Consider the following 17883-nt stretch of genomic DNA (forward strand, 5'->3'; position numbering starts at 1 on the left):
CTGCACCACTGGTTCAGCATACAGAGCTGAAGAGGTCTCATGTGAAAATGAGCAAAGGGGATCGCATCCGATGCAGCAGTCATAAGACCTAGAATTTCCATGCATAAGGCTACCGAAGGGAATGATTGTGATTGAAGGATTCGACAAGCTGAGATCAATTTTAGACGTCTCTTGTCTGTCAGAGACAGAGTCATGGACACTGAATCTATCTGGAATCCTAAAAAGGTAACCCTTGTTTGAGGAATCAATGAACTTTTCGGTAAATTGATCCTCCAACCATGATCTTGAAGAAACAACACAAGTCGATTCGTTTGAGATTCTGCTAAATGTGAAGACTGAGCAAGTACCAAGATATCGTCCAAATAAGGAAATACCACAATACCCTGTTCTCTGATTACAGACAGAAGGGCACCGAGAACCTTTGTAAAAATCCTTGGAGCTGTTGCTAGGCCAAACGGCAGAGCCACAAACTGGTAATGCTTGTCTAGGAAAGAGAATCTCAGAAACTGATAGTGATCTGGAATAACTACAGGAGATTTAAAAACCTTATTTAAACGTTTAGATTTAGTATCAAGAGCACCAGAATCCTCTATTTCTAAAGCAATTAAAACCTCTTTAAGTAAAGAACGAATAAATTCCATTTTGAATAAATATGAAGATTTATCAGCATCAACCTCTGAGACAGAATCCTCTGAACCAGAGGAACCACTATCAGAATCAGAATGATGATGTTCATTTAAAAATTCATCTGAAAAATGAGAAGTTTTAAAAGACCTTTTACGTTTACTAGAAGGGGGAATAACAGACATAGCCTTCTTAATAGATTTAGAAACAAAATCTCTTATGTTAACAGGAACACTCTGAGTATTAGATGTTGATGGAACCACAACAGGTAATGTAACATTACTAAAGGAAATATTATCTGCATTAACAAGTTTGTCATGACATTCATTACAAACAACAGCTGGAGGAACAGATACCATAAGTTTACAACAGATACACTTAACTTTGGTAGATCCAGCACCAGGCAGCGTTTTTCCAGAAGTATCTTCTAACTCAGTGTAAATCTGGGACATCTTGCAATATGTAATAGAAAAAACAACATATAAAGCAAAATTGATCAAATTCCTTAAATGACAGTTTCAGGAATGGGAAAAAATGCCAGTGAACAAGCTTCTAGCAACCAGAAGCAATAAATAATGAGACTTAAATAATGTGGAGACAAAAGTGACGCCCATATTTTTTAGCGCCAAAAAAGACGCCCACATTATTTGGCGCCTAAATGCTTTTGGCGCCAAAAATGACGCCACATCCGGAACGCCGACACTTTTGGCGCAAAAAAACGTAAAAAATGACGCAACTTCCGGCGACACGTATGACGCCGGAAACAGAAAAAAACTTTTTGCGCCAAAAAAGTCCGCGCCAAGAATGACGCAATAAAATGAAGCATTTTCAGCCCCCGCGAGCCTAACAGCCCACAGGAAAAAAGTCAAATTTTAAGGTAAGAAAAAAATTGATTTATTCAAATGCATTATCCCAAATATGAAACTGACTGTCTGAAATAAGGAACGTTGAACATCCTGAGTTAAGGCAAATAAATGTTTGAATACATATATTTAGAACTATATACAAAAGTGCCCAACCATAGCTTAGAGTGTCACAGAAAATAAGACTTACTTACCCCAGGACACTCATCTACATGTAGTAGAAAGCCAAACCAGTACTGAAACGAGAATCAGTAGAGGTAATGGTATATAAGAGTATATCGTCGATCTGAAAAGGGAGGTAAGAGATGAATCTCTACGACCGATAACAGAGAACCTATGAAATAGACCCCGTAGAAGGAGATAATTGAATTCAAATAGGCAATACTCTCCTCACATCCCTCTGACATTCACTGCACGCTGAGAGGAAAACCGGGCTCCACCCTGCTGCGGAGCGCATATCAACGTAGAATCTAGCACAAACTTACTTCACCACCTCCATCGGAGGCAAAGTTTGTAAAACTGATTTGTGGGTGTGGTGAGGGGTGTATTTATAGGCATTTTGAGGTTTAGGAAACTTTGCCCCTCCTGGTAGGAATGTATGTACATCCCATACGTCACTAGCTCATGGACTCTTGCTAATTACATGAAAGAAATCTTTTTTTTAATATGAACAGAGGAAGGTTCTGTAACAGAAATAATAAACATGGAAACAAAATTGTCTTTAAGATCATATTTTTTGCTGAGAGAGATAAGAAATATAATGACCATTTATCCACCTCACTTGATAGATTTTGAAAAAATTCAGTATAGTTAAGCTTATACCATTCTGCTGGGTCCTTACTTATTTTGATACTAAGATAATTAATATAATTAACTTCTCTTAGTTGATGTGCAGAATAACTTTCTACTGTTTTATGTATCCATAGTATTTCTGATTTTGTTTTATTTATTCTATATCCAGAAAATGCACCAAATGCATTAATCATATGTAGACAAAAATAGGAAACTATACCTTTGTATTGCTTAGAAATAAAATAAGGTCATCAGCATAAAGATAAAGAACCAAATTCTGTTTTCCTAATTCAATACCCTTAATTTCTTGTTGCAGCAAGGCTGCTAAAGGTTCCAATGATATATTAAACAGTAGGGGTGATAATGGGCAACCTTGCCACGTTCCCTTTTGAAGAGTAATATACTCGGTCAGCTCTCCATTAATTAACAACTGAGATCTAGGTTTATTATATATCAACTGTACCATCTTCACTATATTTCCTGAAAAAACAACATTTCTAAAGGCTGTAAATAAATGATCCAAGATAATCACATCAAAGGCTTTTTCAGCATCAAGAGTAACTAAGGCAATATCTTTCCTGCTTTAAGAATACTGTTCTTTATAGTAATCTGCAGTTATAAGAACCTTCCTCATATTATGGACTGAATTTCTTCCTACCATAAATCCTGCCTGATCCGTATGGATCAATGTACCGAGAACTTTCTTAAGTCTTTCAGATATAATTATCATTAATATTTTATAATCATTATTTAGCAGGGATATGGGTCTATATGCATACAGATCTTGTGGGTCTTTCCCTTTTTTATATATTAGAGACATTTTGGAATCTATAAAATAGAGGGAATTAATTTTGTTTTCCATGTAGTGTAATGTAATGTGGCTGATATTTCAGTTTTTAGGATTTAATAAAATTCTGCAGTTAAACTGTCAGGCCCGGGGGCCTTGTTATTTTTCATCCCATTAATAGCGTTCTCAATCTCAGCCACCGTTATTGGCATATTGATATTTTGCAGGGCCTCTTTATGTATTTTTGGCAGAGAGATCTTTTTTTCTCAATACAGTTAATTCCTTCTGCAGCGTAAATTTTCTGATAGTGTTGGAAAAAAGCCTTTTTGATCTCTGCCGTTGATACTAATGTTGTATTACCTATCTTTATTATTGGTATTGCATTTATTTTCTTTCTGATTTTAATAATCTTAACCAAATGTTTTGCTGCAATCCCTTGATACCCCTGAAAAAAGGCTCTGTTCTTTAGATCCTCTAAGGACCATTTTCTTTCATGAATACTTCTCTCTCAGCCTTTGCAGATAAATATTTATTCCAATTTGTTAAATTTAGTGTTTTTAAGTAAAAATTATATTTATTCCTAAACTGAATTGCAGTTGGGTTTCTCTAATTCTATTTTTCTTTTTTACTTTAATCATGTATGCTTTGCTTTCCCCTCTAAGAACTACCTTTCCTGCTTCCTATAATATTTCTATCTTTGTTACATAATCTCTATTATTTCTAAAATACTCTCGCCATTTTTTTATTATCCAGTTCGCAAATCTAGCGTTATTAACCATATGTCTGGGAAAGTAAAAAGTATTCAAGCTACTATCCATTTGATGGAGTGAGCTAAATTTAAGATTATTCATAGCATGGTCTGAAAGGATGAATTCCGAAATATTAGACACCGATTCAAGGGAGAGTGTTTCTCTTCAATTAAAAAGAGATCTATTCTAGAAAAGTTTTGATATGTTTTGGATTCACACGTATAACTATGAGTATCCGGATGGTGTATGCGCCAAACATCTCTGAGCTGCAAAAATCCTTAAAGAATTTTGACTCTTTAGCGTAGTAAGCTGCTTGCTTCAGGTGAAGACGATCCATCTCAGGATACAATGTCATGTTAAAGTCACCTGCCACTATCAAATTTTGTCCTAGCTAGTTGGCTAGCTTCTTTTTTAGCCCATTCCAGAACTCTGCGTCGAGGATGTTCGGCCCATACACATTGCAAAAAGTCCAGATTTTTTGTTAATTTCAATTTGAAGGATTATATACCTACAAGATGGATCAAATTCTTGTTTTACAATATTAAACTTAATTTGTTTATTAAAAAGGATAGCAACTCCACATTTACGTTTCGTGGAAGGGGTGGCTATAACCTTTGTAAGCCAATTTGATTTTAATTTGGGTATTTCAGACTCCTTTAAATGTAGCTCCTGTAAAAAAAGCACATCAGGATTTATTTTCTTTAGTAATCTAAAAATAGTTTTACGCTTTATAGGCGATGTTATCCTACCCACATTCCACGAAATTAAATTAAGTGATAGATTCATAATATTGTTTAAAAATTCTTATTATACTATTAATCATATTTCTTCATTCTCCAGCAAAAATGAGGCGGAGGGGGTGGGGAAATAAGGGAGTGAGAGAGAGAGAGAGAGAGAGAGAGCGAGAGAGAGAGAAAAAAAGAACACTGACAACCACATCTATTCCTTATATGTACCTAAAACAACTTGCTAACAAATCAAAAATTTAGCTTGCTATACTAATATTATTCTTTTCCATGAAAGCTTTGACTTCAGTGCTGGTCTTAAAAACTATAGTTCCTTCGTTGCTTTCTACCATAATTTGGGCAAGTTATCATATACCTGCCTTATACCCTGGTTTAATAATGGCAGTAAAAAATGGTGCCATCTCCCTCCTATTTATCAAGGTCTCAGTAGAGAAATCTTGAAATAAATAAATTCGATTGGATCCCATCATTAATGTGTTTACTTTCCTATACGGTCTTAAAATAGTTACTTTATCTTGAACATTTAGATATCTTACTAGAACTGTGCGGGGCCTATTATTCCCATCTGAAAAAGTCTTAGCATAGCCTGTTTTATGGGCTCTCTCTATTACACACACACAGTCTGTAAGCCTAACATCTGCGGTAATATTTCTGCTGTAAATTTTACAAGATCCGTAAATTCACTATTTTCAGGAAGGCCTATTATTCAAGCAAGATCTATCCTAGATCCTCTATTTTTGACTGTAATGTTTTGAGCTTATCCTCTTGCACCTTAGCAGAAGATTTAAATGATATACACTGGTTTTCCAGTTCTGAGACCCTGGATTCTATCTCTGCTATTCTACTAGAAAACTGTCTAAACTCCGTAAGATGTGTTATTTCTTTTCTAACAGAGTCAAATTGTGGCAACAGTAACTCTGCATTATTTGAGTTTCTAAACTTTGTATAGAAGTAGGTTCTGTTGCTGTATCAGCCTCAACACCTAAATCTAGCCCTATATTTGCCTTTTTATCCTTCTTTGGTGGCATAGCTGGTGATCTATTCTTAATATTAGTGACGTATTTTTCCATTTAGTGTAGTGCAAAATTTGCTGTATATTATACAGGTAAATCAATTGTACCTAATTTAGTGATTCTATAAGTGCAACAACAACAAAAGCACACAGTATTTATAAGAACAAAGCAAAAAAAAAGTGTGTTGGTGTAAAGAGGTCTCCCCCCCCCCCCCTTTTAAATGAAAATGTGAGTGAAAAAGCTTAATCTAAATGTATCAGTTTACTCAGGTACTGGTCGTGCGGTGTATTGTATGCCAACCCAAGAAAGGAAAAGTATTTCACATTGATCTAACAGTGTTAGTGTAACTTTACCATAATCCACAATGCTAGATATATTACTTTATACCTTTTGCTACTCCTATAAGGTTATAATCCTGAAATAGAGAACTTGGCCACGTACTAATTCAACCAGTTATATTTACTACTAACAATGTATCAGGTAATAAGGAGTTAAATGACAGGCTTATTGTGTATTCTGCCAATTACCAAACATTTTCACCAATTTTCTCTAAATAGAGCAAATACAGAAAATCATACAGCTCTTATATTATTCCAACTTAAAATTTATATAGGTAAATATTTATCAGGATCATTTTGCCCCAAACAAATCATTACACAGTCCAGATTGAACAATATCCAATGATCCCAGCAAAGCCTAATCACTTGAGAAGGATGTATCAATATCCAGTTCTCTTTATATAGATAGGTTAATTTCTCTCCAATACAGAAAAAAAAGGAGAGGAGAATATATTTTTCTCTTTCTTTCCCTTTTCCTTTTATTTTTACCAGGCAACCAGTTCAGTTCAGTTCACTGAATCATATGCTGTATTTTTCCCATGCTTTACAGGTGGAAAATCCCTTTTCAATCAGCATAGGCCCCATCGCTCAAAGATATTAACTGCAGCAAGTATTGTGCATCATTTAAAAAAAAACTTCAGCTTTCTTTTTCAATCACACAGTCATTCACACAATACTTGTGATTATTATGAGCAGGGCATATATCTGCACCGTAAATGCTGTATAGCTCCTTCTCCCTCTGCTTCCGCCAAATGCAGCTTCGCTCAGGACACCTCTCACACACCTTTGCATCCACTTCTCGTTAAGGGGCGATTTCAGAGCCTTTGTAAGAGAGTACATGTTTTCTTCCAAGAACCAGTTGCGTGACTCCTCTCTACAGCAGCTTACGCCGTCTTCAGTACACACCGTGTACCTCTTTGGCGTGCTCTGTGTGACTCTCACCCGGTGCTGGAAATACCTCTGCTCCACTTCAACTTTTCTTAGATATCCGGGGTGTGTGTTTTCCCAGTGCAGGGACCTCTACCTCTTCTGCACTGTACGCTGTGTGCCCCGTCTCACAAGATCTGCTTTGGTCAGCGTTTCCACAGTTTTTGCGGCCTAGGCAAACAAGACCCTCAATAGCCAGCTGTGGCCTCCGATCCACACTTCAGCAGCGGCGTTGTTTCCAGGCTGGGCTAGCTCTTTTCCCCGCCAACAAGAGTAATATGCGTAGGGGTGGTGTTCAGGTGCTCTCTTTCACCAAGCACAGAGCATGTGTGTGTACGTCACGCTCCTCCTACCGGAAGCCACAGAGGAGCTGCACAGTGTTACCAGCAGAGGTGGGAGACAGACAAAGCTGAATAGTTTTAGACAGTTCCATGTATTTGACTGTTCTTCTTATTTTACAAATAAAACAACAGTTTCTCAGCAGACCTCATATAACTTAGTGCAGCTGCAGCTTCAGTGAGTCAGTCATGTCAGTTAGTGATTTCCTGGCTGTAGGTAGGCAGTTAAGGAGTGAGGGGGAAACAATAGCTCAGTGATTAGAGTATAGGACGTACGTATTCATATTCAGTTTTTCTCATTTTTAGGAGAGTTAGGTGAAAAATAGGTAATGCATGTCAATTGCAAATGTTATCTATACTTAATGTTTTATTTAAATATGGCGGCAGGTTTTTCTTTACTGCAGGGGCTTGTATTAATTGTAGTTTGGGGGGCTGGGTAAGTGGTGGAAAAGTTTGATTGTAAGGAAAGCCGCAGTTAAGCATTTTTGTAGAAGATTAATATCTTAGAGTTATACTGTATGTCTATAACATGGGTGCCTATAAAATACAGGTTTCAGTTTTAAAGCAGTTTGAGTCAGAATTTACTAAAAGAAAATATAATCAAAGTCCCACTTGAAAAAGAGGTTCCAAGACTACAACAGAGGCATCACAAATGATGACAAAAAAGAAACAGTCTTAAATCCTGGAGAGAGCTTGTGCCAGGTCAACTCTTCTTCAAAAACGATCACTTCCACAACTCTGTAATAATATATTAAGATCATACAACCCCTTATAATGCTTCCATTCCCATAGTTTAGTATGACACAGTCTTGGAGAATTGGGAGCTTCCCAGCTAGCTCCTCACAGGTAAGATCTAGAAACCTTGCTGTTCTTCTGCCTTGGTATACAGTGTCAGGTGAAGTATACACCTGAATCAAGAATGCTGTATTAAAAAAAACTCTCACAAGAGGCTTAGGGGCCTATCTATCAACCTCCGAATGGAGCTTGAGGCCCCATGCTTCTGGCGAGCCTGCAGGCTCGCCAGAAACACCAGTTATGAAGCAGCGGTCTAAAGACTGCTGCTCCATAACCCTGTCCGCCTGCTCTCATGAGGCGGACAGGAATCGCCGGAATTCAACCTGATCGAGTACGATCGGGTTGATTGACACCCCCTGCTGGCGGCCAATTGGCCGCGAGTCTGCAGGGGGCGGCATTTCACCAGCAGCTCACAAGAGCTGCTGGTGTAATGCTGAATACGGAGAGCATATTGCTCTCTGTATTCAGTGATGTCTGTCGGACCTGATCCGCACTGTCGGATCAGGTCCGACAGACATATGATAAATAGGCCTCTTAGGGTTATTTTACTAAAAGCTTAAACTTAGGGTTATTTTATTAAAAGCAAAAAATGTTTTGTATTAAAAAACAAAATCCTTGAGGAAGCAGTAACAGTGTACTGCGAAACGTGTTCAGAGTTTGTTTTTGAATGCAAAACATTTTTTATTTTTAATGAAATAACCCTAAGCCTCTTGTTTTTATACAGCATATTTGATTCAAGTGTCTATACTTCATCTGACACTATATACCAGGGCAGAAGTACAGCAGCGAGTCAGAATTTCCCTGGAGGCTGGTCATAGCAGCCAGCTATCAGCAGCCACTTTTATTTAGTGCTCCACACATACTGCTCTCTTGTTAACTAATAGTTGTGTGAGTATGATCAGGCTGCTAAAGTGAAACTGCGATGATAAATCTTCAATACACTCAATTATTGTAACCTACATAAGAACTAGGTCACAGAGTTGTCTCTTTATTTGTTGAAACTAAAATTACATATTGGCTAATTTTAATGCACTGTCGCTGTACCAAAACACTGTTATTTACTGTTTTAACCACATATTAATAGTGATACTAACGCTAAATGATAACATATATGCTGAGAATCTTCAAAACAGTTTAATGAAAGTATGTTAATGAAAAATCCTCTAATAACATATTACTAATACATGCGTTGTGACACATTTTTAGAAATTAAACAGGATATTCTTTAAACTTCAATAAAAAAAGAATCTATAGTTTCTACTAATTACTTTTGCAGTTATTTTTTTCTGTTTATCTTCAATCTTTTATTTTTTTTACAACTATGTAACACCACTGTATGCTATGGATGTTGTGACTAGATACAATGCCATAGGGGCATTAGCTTATCTGTATTTGTGTAGCTGCTTGTTTTTGAGATAAAAATAGTTGATATTAGGTCATTATTGTGTATCTAAATGTGTTAAGAGAAACACAAATAAAGTAATTCAGTGAATAGGGATCCCTTGATTGTAATCTGTTTTGGGAAAGACGTATAATTAAAATAGTTTTTTTTTCCTTTCATGTTTTGTCTAATAATACATCCTTTTGGGATGATTATAAATTAAATGTTTTAAAAATAGCAACTGAGCTATGCACTAGTGTTCTCTATTAGAGGTTTATTAAACTCAACTCATATTTAAATATTCTAGAATATCTTTATTGAAGCATAGTAACACATGTAGTGTAAATTAATTATTTATTTGCCTACTTCTCTTGTAATTTACTGCTGAAATATAGCTTGTCATACTCCCCTTAAAGTGTTTCCATTCATGTATTATACAAGCTGCAGAGTATTAAATGTATGGGGAATAGCTCCTTTAGGATTATTTTTTTCATTTGAAAAAGCTGTTTTTGATCATTAAAAGCTCTACCCATTTGTTCTCAATAACATTCCCATTTAAAGGAACTGAGCCTACAGGAAGGGTAGTCTTCCTTATCTGCTCTCTCTATTTATACACCAAGACCTATGTGTGTTATCTCTCTTTATGCACAAAACCAATGCTTAGGTACTAAAGGTTTAATTTGCATACATTTAATGCTATGCGGCTTGTATAACATTGGGAAAACATTAAGGGCCAGATTACAAGTGAAGCTCTAAATATTGCTGTCACGAAATCGATATTAGCGCTCCACTGAATAATACCAGGTAACTGGTATTACAAGTTGACAGCAATGCGCACTTGCGAATGCGTTTGAATTGCTGGGAAGCATTGCGCTCACAAGAGCGTGCTTTCATAGGCTCCAATGGGAGCCTTGTTCTCATGCCATCAGAGACGGAATGAGAACTTCGCACAGCGAAGAGGGTAAGTAGTGCAGCGATGGCAGCAAAGTGTAAATATATACATGTATGATTACTACCTACTCCTTTAAGCACTTTGTGTGTGTGTTTTTAAAAATTTTTTATGACACTTCTGTTCAAGCTGCAGATTCATTGTAGGGCTGTTAGGCTTACACTATTGATTGTTATACCAATAGGAATGTGGAAATGACATTCTATTAATTATACATTTATGTATTCTGCTTCTGAACATATGTATATATTTTTGTCTTCACTATTTTTTATTCTCTATTACCCTGATATCCTGACTTAACCCCCGCACATCTGCTGTATCCGTTGCCATGGTAACAAATAACGCTACACGGATCCACTGGATATTATATATGTTGATCCCATAGTGTGCTCATTGACAGTTATAGTGCTGAATTGTTGAATGGCACCTGATGCTACAGATGTTGTTAATCGTTGTTCTATAATAACCTTTTTTTTGTGTGCGTTCATGTATGCATTGAGCTGCGTCGGTTGCCATGGATACAGGTGTACACATTTCCGATAACCGCACGGTGTGCGTACGTGATGATGTCACGGATCTTGGAACAATGTGATGCTGTGGGTATCCCTGACAACCTCTGTTAGCTCTAAAACATCGCCACACCTGCGCAATACAAGTGAGTCGAGGCCTGATGACGCTCTGCATGTTGTTAGTCACTTACAACCGCTGTTAACTCTAAGACATCATCACGCATGCGCAATACAAGCGCGTTGCGGCCTGATGACGCTCTGCATGTTGTTAGTCACGTATAACCGCTGTTAACTCTGAGACATTGTCACGCATGCGCAATACATGCGCTTCGCGGCCTGATGACACTCTGTACACTGTTAGTCACGTAGGACTTGATTATTGACAATTAGATTCAGCTGTTTTGTTTTAAACTTTTTGGCGGTTTGTTATGTCTCTGTATCAGTGTTTTAGAGGGGTATATAAGGTGCACTTATGGGTATGTGTGTTATGCTTGTCCTGGGAGACTTGTTTCATGTGACCAAGGCCTCCTGGTTGGGGCCGAAACGTTATGTATTTTCTACAATAAAAGGTGATATTCAAAATCTCTGGTGCTGGCTTTTTGTGCTGCTGTGGATTGCTTTGGGATTTACACCGGAATCCTGTTCTACTTGCTGCCTATCTATGATTATATACATATATATTTATGTTTATATACATATATTAACACATAAATATATTCAGTATGTATATAAGCATATACATATATATTTACAGGAAACACACAGTTCCCATAAACCGCAATGTAAAGGCAGTCTTTCATTGCAGTCTATGGGAACTGTGTGTTCTGATGCCTGGTTAATTTTATAAGCGCTAATTGCTACCAAGAGCTCGTAATGGCTGAGTATTTATCGAGCTCCAGCAAATGGGCAAATTGGGCTTGCGATAAATTAGTGCTCCACTTGTAATCTAGCACTATAACAATATTAATTTATTTTATTCCAAGCACTGGGTGGCTGCCTTCTGCTGCCATCTCTTGTTTATGTAGCTTTTTCTATAGAGAATACTGCTGTATTTTTACTTTAAAGGGACACTCAATAAAAATTAAACTTTCATTATTCAGATAGAGCATGCCATTTTAAACAACTTTTTAATTTACTTCCATTAACAAAAGTTGCAGTCTTTTTATATTTAAACTTTTTGAGTCACCAGCTCCTACTGAGCATGTGCAAGAATAAGTGTGTATGCATTTGTGAATGGCTGATTGCTGTCACATGGTACGTGTATGCATTTGTGATTGGCTGATGGCTGTCACATGGTACAGGGGGAGTGGAAAAAGACATAACTTTTAAAATTGTCAGAAAAAACTACTACTCATTTGAAGTTCAGACTAAGTGCTATTGCATTGTCTTGATATCTTGCATTTGTTGATTATGCAAATCTACAGTGTTGACTGGTCCTTTAAGTATAGGTTGCGGTTTTAACAGACAAAACAGTCACAGTAACCTAACAGAATTAAAATGTTTTGGGCACTGATCTTTGTAATGGGTATAGTGAAAAAACTCAGCATACGTTCCTACTGGCACAATTACCCCATCTTGGGTACCCCTCTTTCCCCAGTAATTATGAAGAGGGATATATATGAACAGCTGCTGTGGTTTCTGCATTTTAATCATAAAGCAAAGTGTCCCCCTTAAAATGACCCCTGCATGACAGGCTATACAAGATACACCCCCTGATAAAACGTCTGAAAAGATTTCTAAATATTATCTGTGTCTATAAAAACCTCATGAAATTTAAGGGAAGATTGCTTTTCTAGCAATATATTCCATATTTGCGTTCACGCTATGGAATGAAATTTTATATTCCATAAATTTTATATAAATTTTATAAATTGTGCAAATTTACTACAGGTTATGCTTGGTCATTTTGCATTTATGAAGGGAAAGATAGCCATCTTAATCCATCTGGTTGTCCAGATTCTATTGGCTCAAATGGCAAGATTGTGGGAGCTCCTCCTATCCTCGCTAAACAAAGGCTACCTTCTATGGCTGAACAAATACTATGCAAGAAGAGTAGAGAGTCTGGTTCCGTAAAACATCAAAGTGTATTGGATAACATTAAAATTTCCAAATGGAGGAAACAACAACATACAAGGTTCAGAGAAGCGTTCCCCAGGTGGCTTACGCATTTTGGCTCTCAGCCATAATCATAGCCTGACTGGTAATGTCTAACACAATTTAAAATCACAGCTCAATGTTGATAGGCTAAAATTAATTAATTAATTAAACATCTCAAAACCTGAAACAGCTACCTATACTATCTATTCAGTAACTATACAAAAGATAAATAGGAAGGGCACTAGTCATTATCAACTGAAAATACAAACTATCATAAACATACATCGTGAGTACAGATATAGAACTTATGATAGCATACTACCATAACCCAAGACAGGATTAGGTGTACATTCACAATGCATAGACAATAATATTCAATAAGCAGAAATATTTTGGCACAATAGAGAGAAATTTATACAATAGAGACAACTATATCTAAAAACGATAGTGTCAATCCCAAAAAATAGTCTCACAATATACTATTCCCAAAAGTTGATAATGTCATAGCGTGAATTTAGTCCTAGAGGTATTCTGGTTTTCAGTTTTAGTATCCAGAATACCTCCCTTTTGGCCAGCAATTTGTCCAGGTCACCCCCCCCCCCCTTTTTTGGTCTATGGACTTTTTCTATTATACACCATTTAAAGGTGTCCAGTTTTGCTATTGTGTTTCAAAGCAAAATTTTGAACTAAAGGGGTGGATGACCTGCCAATTGATACAGTAGACATTTGTTCCCGAATACGTGATTTCATATCCCTGGAGGTGAGACCCACATATTGATGAAATATATAACATATGTGGCAGTGCAATTGAGATAAGTCTCAAAAGCAAATGACTCTCTAGTTACACTAGAACTAAATGTATTAGTGCAAATCATGATCACACGGTTTACATTTCCTACCACATTTAAACATCCCAGCACAAATCAACCATAAACTTCTGGGTTTACCAATTTTTTTTTGTTCTATCAGTTCTGTTGGTGATAGTATAGAACCCAGAGTTAGGCACTTTTTATAAGAGCACCTCAGTCCCTTATTCACCATAGTGGTAAGATTATCTTCTGCTGCCAGAAGGGGAAAGTGTTTATGTAATATCTTGCATATCTCAGGGTACTGGGCACTGTACCTGGTAACAAATATCAGCCCCTCAAACCTAGATTTTTCACCTCTCAATTGCACTGCCACATATGTTATATATTTCATTATTTGTGACCAATGTGGGTCTCACCTCCAGGGATATGAAATCACGTATTAGGGAACAAATGTCTACTATATCAATTGGCAGGTCATCCACCAAAAAGACCAAAAAGGGGGGGGGGGTGACCTGGACAAATTGCTGGCCAAAAGGGAGGTATTCTGGATACTAAAACTGAAAACCAGAATACCTCTAGGACTAAATTCACGCTATGACATTATCAACTTTTGGGAATAGTATATTGTGAGACTGTATCAAGTTTTTGGGATCGACACTTTTGACACTATCGTTTTTAGATATAGTTGTCTCTATTGTATAAATTTCTCTCTATTGTGCCACAATATTTCTGCTTATTGAATATTATTGACTATGCATTGTGAAAGTACACCTAACCCTGTCTGGGGTTAAGGTATTATGCTATCATGTCTTTTATATCTGTATTCACGATGCATGTTTATGATGGTTTGTATTTTCAGTTAATAATGACTAGTGCCCTATTTTATCTTTTGTATATTTACTGAATAGATAGTATAGGTAGCTGTTTCAGGGTTTGAGATGTTTAATTAATTAATTAATTACCATGCAGGGGTAATTCAGAGAGGTGTGTTTTGGTTTTAACCTATTAACATTGAGCTGTGATTTTAAATATGTGTGTTAGACATTACCAGTCAGGCTTTGATTACGGCTGAGAGACGAAACGCGTAAGCCACCTGGTGAATGCTTCTCTGAACTTTGTATGCTGTTGTTTCCTCCATTTGGAAATTTTAATGTTGTACAATAAACATGATGTTTTACGGAACCAGACTCTCCACTCTTCTTGCTTGATATTGCAACCAGCCTGTACAGGTTACTGTCAACTTTGCTGCTGCTGTGATTGGATTCCTTACCAGCGATTCACCTACCCCATTTACTTCTGATGACATTACTGGTTGAGGACAGATGAGAGCAGAGGGATACGCCAGAGGAAGACGCCACAAGAGGTGAGGAACGCTGCAGTCCGATACTACCCAGGCGTGGAAAGGCAGAGGTATCCAGCTCTATTGTCATCACAAGGAGGGTATGAGCATAGCTCCGGGTGTACTGAGGATCGAGGTATTGTCTTCTTTTTTTGCTTGCATCTGCACATGAGGGGTGGGTTTTTCTCATTTGGTGATCGCTGTGTGTGAAATATTGATGCACTGGAAGTGCATGTGTAGTTGGTACGGAACTTTCTCTTTTGTTGTCAGTACACTGACAAAAAAGATGTTAACATGCTGTCCGCAATTCATAGTACAAATACAATTCCAGTGTCTGACAGGGAAAAGGATGTACAAATCCAAAAACCAAAGTGCATTGTTCAGTAGAGCAAATATATGTGGGTTGTAGATTTAGCTAAACAGTGCATACAACAATATCTGGTTCAGCAGAAGACCAAAGCCAGTACAAAAAATTAGCCATATATTTAACAGATAACGGCCTATAATTCATATGTGCTGTACAAAAAAAGTAGGCAAAGGGAAGGCATACACTTTCCTGGAATTTACACTAAATATTTTATCAGAAAACGAGACCCCTATTCTTCCAACATTTAAATCAGAGAATGTCCAGAGTTTACAGCAAGCACTTTCCCTCTAGGACCCCCTCCCCCCCACCACACACACAGTCTGCAAAAAGTCAGCCTAGAAAAAGTGCAGAGCCTATTACAAAAAAGTAGTTAGAAGGGAAGCTAGCTACTATTGCCCGTCCTGCCCATCTCTACCTTGCCTATGTATTACAGACTGTTTCAGAATCTTCCATACATAGTTAAACCAGTGATTCAAACGACTCTGTATGTGATCTTAATTTATTTTATTTAATTATTCTTTATTCCTGACCTTAGCTTGTCCTGATTACTCTTTGTCCCAACTTATAGTCTTGTTATATCAACTATTCTGACCTCATGGCTCATCTGACCTTGTCCTGTCTCTTTTTAAGTTAAGCCCAGTCACTCTAAGGTCATGATAAATTAGCTACACAAAACAACTCAAAATACCCCATTTAGAATACCCTGGGTTATTTTCGTTTGCAAATGCTTTGCCATCAGGGAAGAAATTTTATTTCCTTGGCTAACTTACTGTCTAAAAGGCAAGTGTCAAATTTTGTTGTATGAAGACTGAAAGGAAGAGGACCCATATTTGCCCCTTTAACTTCTCGAAACTCCATAAAACCTGTACATGGGTGTATTGTTGTACTCCTGGAACATCGCTGAACACAAATAAGGGTGTTTTAAAACAGTAAAACATATAAGGATAATGATATAGACAGTGAAAGTGCAGGGTTTTTGTGAAAACTCAAAAAAAGACCACTAAATGTTGCAAGAATTTGTGACTAGACTAAGTGGCTACCAAAAATAGACTGTATATACCCCTTTTGGAATATAGTAGGTTGTCCACTTTTGCAAATGGTATGCCATGGGGGTAATTTTCATTCCTGGAATTCCATACTGTCTCAAAGGCAACATAGGCCCAAAAAATCATTTGGGCATATTTATCAATGTGCGGGCGGACATGATACTAAGTAGCGTATTATGCCAGCCGCACATCAATAAATGCTGACAGCATACGTTGTCGGCATTTATCATTGCACCAGCAGTTGTTCTGCCCCCTGCAGATTTACAACCAATTGGCCGCTAGCAGGGGTGTCAATCAACTCGATCATATTCGATCGGGTTGATTTCTGTCCGCGGCCTCAGAGCAAGCGGACAAATTATGGAGCAGCGGTCTTTATTTATATGCTAAACAAAATCTTTATTCATCCTCTAAAAAACAATATATAATAAGTGTGGGTGCACATAATGTGAAAGAGGTAATCTATGGTTAAAATTCTAGGTTTTGTTTAAGTTCAGAACAATCGCCTTCGTCCTTAAGGCGTTAAAGGGAGAGGAAACCCAATTTTTTTCTTTTATGATTCAGATAGAGTATACAATTTGAAACAACTTTCAAATTTACTTCTATTATCTAAGTTGCTTCATTACTTAGATGTCCTTTGTTGAAAGCATAGCTAGGTAGGTTTAGCACCTGGGTACTATTTTGCTGAATGGTGGCTTCACATTTAAATGTTAATTTATGATTAAAAAACAAAATATTTGAAGGTTAAGAAATGCTTATTATGAAAAGTATCAAAATTATATGAAATTATTAACTGTACATGTGTCCTGAATTAATATAGGACCAGATCACAAGTGGAGTGCTTATTAACGCTCCCGTTCAAATGTTAACTTTGCAAGACGTTCTGCTTTTTGTGTTTGTCAGGTTGCACTCGTATTATGGGTTGAAAGTAAACTGTTTTTGCTTGTGCGCTAACCCGAAGAGCAAAAATAGCCGAAGTTAATATATCGCGTGGGCGTGCTTGTATTCCCCATAGAAGTCAATGGAGCAAAAAAAGTGGAAAAAAATCCTTACTCGCGCGCAAACTCGATCACATATTTTCACGTATGCTAACCCGACATGAAAATATGAATATTTCCCATTCCAATGTTCTTCACATAGAAGAATATGTTCTATTCATTCATTCATAAATAAATATATATATATATATATATATATATATATATATATATATATATATATATATATGATGTTTTTTTTGGTACTATATATATATATATATATATATATATATATACATCTTTATATATACACATGATTATATATAGGTATAAAGATGTATATATATATATATATATATATATATGATGTTTTTTTGGTACTATATATATATATATATATATATATATATATATATATATATATATATATACATCTT

This window comes from Bombina bombina, chromosome 5 (assembly GCF_027579735.1).
Source record: "Bombina bombina isolate aBomBom1 chromosome 5, aBomBom1.pri, whole genome shotgun sequence".
NCBI lineage: Eukaryota > Metazoa > Chordata > Amphibia > Anura > Bombinatoridae > Bombina > Bombina bombina.